The sequence below is a fragment of the Oncorhynchus clarkii genome, chromosome 3, assembly GCF_045791955.1.
Source record: "Oncorhynchus clarkii lewisi isolate Uvic-CL-2024 chromosome 3, UVic_Ocla_1.0, whole genome shotgun sequence".
Classification (NCBI taxonomy): Eukaryota; Metazoa; Chordata; class Actinopteri; order Salmoniformes; family Salmonidae; genus Oncorhynchus; species Oncorhynchus clarkii.
Window position 1 is genome coordinate 33,428,419 of NC_092149.1, and position 8,909 is coordinate 33,437,327.

The following is an 8,909-nucleotide window of genomic DNA, read 5'->3' on the forward strand; positions in this document are numbered from 1 at the left end:
GTGCTGTCTGGCCCACTCATATGGTCAATGTCATGCCAATGACCATAGAAGTTGGCAAGGCAGCACAAGCAGATCTAGGATCATGCTAACTTAGGAATGTTGCCCCAGTGAAATGTGGCACCAGACGTGCTCTGTACGGGAGTGGGATGGTTACGGGTGTAAAAACAGGGAACGCATTCCGAGGGTTTACTCATCATTCCAAAGAGGCTCTCCCTTGGCCTGTCTCAAGGTTTTGGGTTAGCCTGGGTGTCTTTAGCAGACATGACTCGACCCCAACGTGTCAGACGATAGGTCTTTCTTCCCAGTAACTGTATAGCCATGCCTCACCGACCACTGACCAGTAACAGCATGTTTGTGACCAAATAAATTGTGGTTGTTACCAAAGATATGAGGACAAGTTTTATAGTGAGTCAGTAACTACAGCAAACATGTCTATGTACTGCCAGACTATGTACCGTTTATGAAATCATAATTGTTACCTCAGCAGTTGGAGGACAAGTCAAAGCTTCTGTACACTGGAACAAGAGATAGGCTTAGTTGCACAGTGTAGAGTCTGTAACTACACCAAACATGTCTGTGTACTGTACCAGCATTGATACATAGATGGAGCGGCAAATGGAGCAACATTAACAATCTGCTTTGTAACATGGTGGTACCTGTACTAATATAGGAGTTCCATGGTTCATTAAACCTCTACACGCAGCACCAAATAAATTAAAATGGAGCTATCAGAAACATTAAAATAGAGCTACCAGATACATTAAAATGGAGCTACCAGATACATTAAAATGGAGCTACCAGAAACATTTAAATAGTGCTATCAGAAACATTAAAATACTGCTACCAGATACATTAAAATGGAGTTACCAGATACATTTAAATAGAGCTATCAGATACATTAAAATGGAGCTACAGTAAGTCAGTGTATAATTGTATGGAGAAAAACACAAGCTTCCCTAGCCCCAAACTGACATTCCCGGCCGTGCCTGATGTTGATAGCTCCCGTCTTCTCCATTCACTCCCGTCTGAGGTCAAGGAGTTGGGCTTCCTTGCAGATCCTCGGCTGTGGTGTGGGAAGCTTCCGTACTGCCCCATAATGAGTTCTCTCGGTGGGAAGACCAGGCATTCTTTTCCCAGAGGCAGGGATGGATGGATGCAGCTTTGGGTCCAGACAACCAAACCTCCAGACAGAGGCACTTTGTTGTGTCAGTAAATGGCTACATTCCGAGTGGTAGCATTGTCCTCTAAACACACGGTCATATTAATTGACAGACAGACATGCAGACAGACAGACGGACGGACAGACGGACAGACAGAGACATGCAGGCAGACAGACAGACAGACAGACAGACAGACAGACAGACTATCCCATAATGAGTTCTCTCTGTGGGGAAGACTAGGCCTTGTTTTTCCAGAGGCAGGGATGGATGGATGCAGCCTTGGGTCCAGACAGCCAAACCCACAGATAGAGGCATCGATTCACCCTGATACTATCACACTAATCATCCACTGTATGTTTATGGGAGTGAGTGACTGCAGAAGGTCCAGTAAACCTCACATGATCTGAAAGCATATGGGAACTATAGAATCGAAGGAAAAAGCACAACGTAAAATAAATAATTAAGTAAAATCATCCTTGAAGAATGCAAATGTTTAACATATGAGAGGAAGGCGGAACAATTACAAATACTCAGATTCCATAATCAATGTGTTTCAATTACTCACAGACCGAGTATAGGAGCTTTTAGATAACGGCATCAGAACGTTTGAATACTGTTTCAGTAACTGTTCACACGTGTTGCTTTGTTACCGTCCCATCCCACTGCATTTCATACATTATGCAGACTTCTAAGTATGCAATAGCCTGGTCTCAGAGCTGTTTATACTGTCTTGGCAACGTCTATGGTGATTGTCACGCGAGTTGACAACACCGCACAAACAGATCTGGGACTAGGCTATGTATGCATGATTTTCCAAGTCAATGCTCTACACAATAAAAACATATGTGTCTAATTAGTACCAGATAGGGGTTCTTTGGCTTGTAACCATAGTGGAACCCTTTTTGGTGCTATATAGAATCCTTTTCCTAAGGTTCAATAAATAACCATGCTCTTAAGGTACTGAAGGGAACCTGTATGGTGCTATAAAGACCCCTTTCCTAAGGTTCTATAAATAACCATTAAAAAAAGGTTCTGTATAGCATGACAAAATGGTTCCGCTAAGGTTATAACCTCTTTTGTATGGTTCTTAATAGAACCTTTATGGATAGTGGTTCTATAAGGAACCTTTCTCAATCTGAAAGGTTATTTGTAGATCATTTTGAAGAACAGTACAGGGTTTCTTATTCTGGTCAGCCATATAATACTGTTTAAATACCATAGGGGGGTTAATATTGAGTCAAGTGAACTACCTCTGAACAGCTGGGGGTCCCTGACAAGAGAATTGAGAACCTTTGACTGATTTAGTCAACCGTTCATACCGGAAGTCTTATACAAGACACCATCACTGTTTGGCCATAGTCATATATCATTTTAATGGCATAACACAACACATTTGATCAACTGGAATGACACTCTCACTCACGATTGCACAAAAAGACCTATGAGCCAACCATGCCCCCAAATATTCAAATGAGCCACCTCCCCTACATTTCAATTATCACCAAAAGAGCAAAGAACCCTTTTGTGAACTCGAAAAGTGAATGACTCAAAGGGTTCTTTGTGTCATTATGGTTCCACATAGAAACATCACCCTTTCCAAAGAACTCTTGAGGAACCCTTATTTTCTTGTGTATTAGGGTTTTTAGCCACATACAAAGCTAACTATGCTCATTTTCTTGTATTACTACCAAATCCCCAGTTTACCCATAATGTCTTTGATCTCTCCAGTATTCAGTTTCCTCAACAACAAAAAATGGTTACATCAAATTAAGGCCAGCGAGACTTTGAACATGAAGCATTATCAACCTGAAACAATTTTGGGGAGGGTGTTGGATTGGTCTGTGGTCTTCACACCCTTTGACTTTTTCCATATTTTGTTGTGATACAGCCTGAATTGAAAAAGGCTTACATTGAGATGTTGTGTTACTGGCCTACACACACAATACCCCATAATGTCAAAGTGCAGTTATGTTTTCAGAAATGCTTACAAATTAATTCAAAATGAAAAGCTGCAATGTCTCGAGCCAATAAGTGTTCAACCCCTTTGTTATGGCAAGCCTAAATATGTTCAGGAGTAAAAAGATGCTTAACAAGTCACATAATAAGTTGCATGGACTCCCTCTGTGTGCAATAATAGTGTTTAAACATGTTTTATGACTACCTCATCTCTGTACCCCACAGTCGAGGTCCCTCAGTCGTGCAGTGAATTTCAAACACAAATTCAACCACAAAGACCAGGGATGATCTTCAATGTCTCGCAAAGAAGGGCACCTATTGGTAGATGGGTAAAAAAAGAAGGAGAGATTGAATATCCCTTTGAACATGTTGAAGTTATTAATTACACTTTGGATGGTGTATCAATACACCCAGTCACTACAAAGATACAGGCGTCCTTCCTAACTCAGTTGCCAGAGAGGAAGGAAACCACTCAGGGATTTCACCGTGTGGCCAATAGGGACTTTAAAACAGTTACAGATCGATGGATGTGATAGGAGAAAACTGAGGATAGATCAACAACATTGTATTTACTCTACCATACTAACCTAAATGGCAAAGTGAAAAGAATGAAGCATGTACAGAACAAAAAAATATTTTGAAACATGCATCCTGTTTGCAATAAGACACTAAAGTAAAATTGCCAAAAATGTGGCAAAGAAATTAACTTCATGACATGAATACAAAGTGTTATGTTTGGGGAAAATTTAACACATCACTGAGTACCACCACATATTTTCAATCATGGTGGTGGCTACATCATGTTATGGGTATGTCTGTCATTGTCAAGGACAAGGGAGTTTTTTAGGATATAAAGAAAAGCAATAGAGCCAAGCACAGGCAAAATCATAGAGGAAAACCTGGTTCAGTCTGCTTTCCACCAGACACTGGGAGATGAATTCAGCTTTCAGCAGTTCAATAACCTAAACACAACACCAAATATACACTGGAGTTGCTGACCAAGAAAACATTGAATGTTCCTGAGGGAAGATTGTTGTCTGGCAACAATCAACAACCAATTTGGCAGAGCTTGAAGATTTTTGAAAAGAATAATGGGCAAATGTTGCACATTCCAGGTGTGGAAAGCTCTTAGAGACGTGCCCAGAAAGACTCACTGCCGTAATCACTGCCAAAGGTGATTCTAACATGTATTGACTCAGGGGTGTGAATACTTATTTAAATTAGATATGTCTGTATTTCATTTTCAATGCATTTACTAAAATTTCAAGAAACATGTTTCTACTTATGTGGTATTGTGTGCAGATGGGTGAGAGAAAAAATCTATTTAATCAATTTTGAATTCCGGCTGTAACACAACACAATTTGGAATAAGTCAAGGGGTATGAATACTTTCTGAAGGCGCTATAAACCTATATCTCATTTTCGAGGCATGAAAGAACATTAGGTCCAAGAGTAACAGTGTTTTTTCGAGTGCCTGTGACACAATTAAGACATTTTTAATAACCTTTATTTAACCAGGGGAACCCACTGAGACCAGGGTGTCATTTCCAATGGTGCCCTGAGAAGAACAGTTCAAGCAATGTAAGCAACAATTCAAGCAGGATCATTACAAAATTACCGTTACAACATATTAAATAAATCACGTTACACTCCAAAGGGTATTAGAAACAAATATATACAATCAATGAAAACACACATTTAAAAAAAATCAGGTCCCTAAATTCACCTTTTGTGACCAAAGAATCGAGATTTAGAGTGACCTGTAGGACTGAGGAGCATAGTAACTGAAAGCTGTTTTCCCTAAATCAGAGGAGACCTGCAGACCCTCTAGAACTAACCAGTCTTGAGAGCCAGTCTTATAGTTGCTAGGTTTTCAATTTAAAAGTGAGGTGAGGTAGTATGGGAGTTTCTGGAGAAGTGCTTTACTGAACATACAAATAATAGCCAACGTTGGGGAGTCAGAGACTACCAGCCAACAGAACTAGATGAAACAATGATGCATATGGAAATTACCACCAGTGATAAAGAGCAAACCTGAGTAGTAGACTGAATCTATAGGTTTTTAACACAGAGGCTGTCGCGTGCATGGAGATTGAGTCGCAATAGTCATTTACTGGGAGGAGTGTTGCTTGAACAATCTTCCTCCTATTTTCAAAAGTGAGACAGGATGTATTTCTATACTGAAAACCAATCTTTACTCATAACTTTTTAGTCCGCTTATTGATGTGTGTTTTCAAGTACAGCTTATTGTCAATCCAAATACCTAGATACTTTTAATGGGGGACTAGCTCAATTTAGGGTCCTCTCAAGGCACAGATATGCACGCAGGTCTTTAGGATCAATTTTACGAGACATCTAGAGGTTTTCAGGGAAACCAAAATGATTCATGTAAAAAGTGAAGAGTAAATGGCCACCACTGAGCTCCATCAGCAGATATACATTGAGTTCTGTCATACAGGTAATTTTTTAACCAGACGCAGGCTGCTTGGTCTAGAAATACGTAGCAAGAGTGTACGATCAACCGTATCAAATGCTTTCTACACATCAACATAATAGGGCAGCGCAATGCTGGTGTTTTTAACTACCTTATGTCATTTATGACTAGAGAAGCAGCTGAGATGGGGCTGTGTCCGAGCCTAAAGGTGAGAGTTCAGAATAGAGTTAAGTTTTTTCTCAAAAAAAGACTGCAGCTGAAAATTTATCAAGAGTTCTAATATTTTCGCTAGACTTGAAAGTTTTGAGATGGGCCGATAATTATTAAGATCACAGGGATCACCGCCTTTATGGATCAAAACAAGGGCCGACCTCCACACCTTGGGTATTACTCCTAAGGTGTGGAGGTCGGCCCTGGTTTTGATCCATAAAGGCTGTGATCTTAATAATTATCGGCCAATCTCAAAACTTTCAAATAGAATGGACAGATAAAAAAAGTTGTGTCAAGGGCTCCACAATCAGCCGTAGAAGACACAGGTCAAGCAAGTCTGCCTCAGTGGGATTTTTAACATCAACGACAAAGAGAGTGTCCAGAACTTCCCTAGTCGTGACTTGCTGAAGAGAGAACAGTGGGTCACCATTTACAGTAGCAGGCAAGTCTGTGATTGAACATAAGTGCATAAGAGATGTGTTTCTGTCATGAAGTCTTTTCAGAGTTGTCCTTATTGCTGCCATTTCCCCTTTCAAAATAAATGGCCTGCTGCAATAAAATGTTGGTTGAATGCGTCAGTTATTTCAGTTGAGCCTTTTATAGTACTGGAGTTAAATAGAACCTCCTTGGGCAGAGGTGTGGCTGCTTCTTTTTAGTGATTTAATATCCTTCCAAAACTTAGCGGATCACCACAAGGGTCAGAAATGGGATTAATGAAAGAGTTTGACTTAGCCCTTTTTATCGAAGTAGTACATTTGTTTCTAAGACATACTGTATAAGGAGATAAAAATGTAGGTACATTTGACCGCTAACCAGGTGACACATCGGGGTCACAGACGGAGGATTAAATTCAATTAAATGTTACTCAGTCCGATGATTCTATGAAATCTCCTTGTTAGCAGGATCTAATGTAGGTAAATAAGAGCTAGACAGGCACTGCATCTTTGTAATGCCGAGGAACTTAAAACTGCTGACTCTCTCTACTGCGGTCCAGTTGATGTGGATTGGGCTGTGTTCCCTCCTCTGCTTCCTGAAGTCAAAAATCAACTCCTTTGTTTTGCTGATGTTGAGGGAGAGGTTGTCATCCTGGCACCACAATGCCCGTTCACTTACCTTCTCCCTATAGGCTGGCTCATCGTTGTTGGTTATCAGCCTACAGCTGTGGTGTCGTCAGCAAACTTGATGATTGAGTTGGTGTCGTGCAAAACTAAGCTGTCGTAGGTGAACAGGGAGTACAGCAGAGGGCTTAGGACGCACCCCTGGGGGGCCACTGTGATAAGAGTCAGTGTGGAGGAGGTGTTGTTGCCAATCCTTAGAGCCTGTGGGTCTGCCCGTCTGTAAGTCCAGGATCCAGTTGCTCTGAGCTTGGTGACGAGCTTGGAGGGAACAATAGTGTTGAATGCTGAACTGTAGTCAATGAATAGCATTCTCACATAGGTGTTCCTCTTGTCCAGATGTGTTAGGGCTGTGTGAAAAGCGATGGAAATGGAATCTTCCGTGGATCTGTTGGAGTGGTAGGCAAATTGGATTTGGTCCAGTGTGCTGGCTTTGATGTGGGCCGTGACCAGCCTCTCAAAGTACTTCATGATGACAGAGGTGAGTGTGGCGGGGCGATGATGTCGTCACACACAGAGAATAATCCATCACATGGTGACCTGGAGAGAGGTCACCCTGAAGTATGATCAAGTCTCAGTGTTGTCATGTTGCTAAACAGGGGGCCAACACCAGATCTTCCACAGATGGAAAGAATAAGATGCATCTTACTGATACTTCATCTTCCCCTGCCATTCTGTTTACCTTCTTGTGTGAGGGGTATAAATGGTGAAGGAACCAGACTACAAAAAAGCACAGCAGGTGGTGATGTGGACATGAAAAAAAGCTCATTAGTTAATGAAAATCAGGTGGTCAATACAGTTGCATGGTCATCAATATGAATCTCAGAACAACAAAAAGGTTCACAACTATTATATTCTGCCTACCCAGGGTGAGTTCTGCATTACTGACCATGTAATCTGTTTGTAGAAATGATAGACTCAACAATGTATGTCATATATATTCTGCACAAATATGTCTTTATACTGTGTAATTCAAGTTTACCAGCATTTATCGTAGCAACCATTGAGTAACAATTCATAGTGACTGTAATGATTCCATGTGGTGTGGGACACTCTAGTGGTTAACTGTAAATTTACACCCATGACAATAGGACTTCCCTGACAGAGCCATACAGTAATGTCACAGAGAGAACAATGAGACAGATATTTCACCTGGTGTGAAGCATCCGCTTTGCGTTTCCACTCACTGTTTTCTATTGATGGGTCTTTGTGTATATCCAGAAAAAATATGCTGATTCATGATTTCGACTGGCTGAGAAATGCTGCCAGCCTGTCTGTCTCATCCCTACTCATTACTATGGAACACCTGGAGATCGGATTTAAATATTGAAACAATGTTGCAAATATCGGAGAGCCACAGAGAACACCAGTACCTGTGCGCACCTGAAAAACAAAGCAATGAGCGCTCTAAACAGCTGACTGACAACAGAAAACAATGCTAAATCAACGGATAAATCTTATGCGTTGGAATAAAGGCTTTTTTTTTACCAAGGGCGCACCGGCAAACAAACAGTGAAAATGAGGAAGTACAAAGGAAATCTATGCGTTAAGGAGCTCGGCTGAGGCCAAAATTCACCACTACTGGATGAGAAGCAGCACATAGAAAGAAATGGTTTAAACCATGACAGAGAGGTGGCGGTGTTTCATTGGATGGTTTAACTTAAATATTTACCTCTGTAAAACATATTTACCACTGCATTTTAAACAAATTGGAGAACGGTTAAATTAGCACTATTTAGAGACCCCCCCCCCAAAGTTAGACTTTTGTTGTATGTAGGGGAGCTAATTTCTCATTCAGGGGAGCTGAACCCCCCTGGCTCCCCTGTAATTCGCACCATGAATGCTCCTGTGAAACGAGGCCCACCCCATGCATTTATGAAAGCAATCCAAAGCTCAAATTATATCTCACTCTTTTTACAGTTCTACTGGATCATGTTGATAAATTTTATGTTTATTGTGGTTTGAACTACTGTGGGCTCGTGACTCTGTTGTGTGTGATATACGCTGCTCATTGATAACAACTCTCTTTCCTGC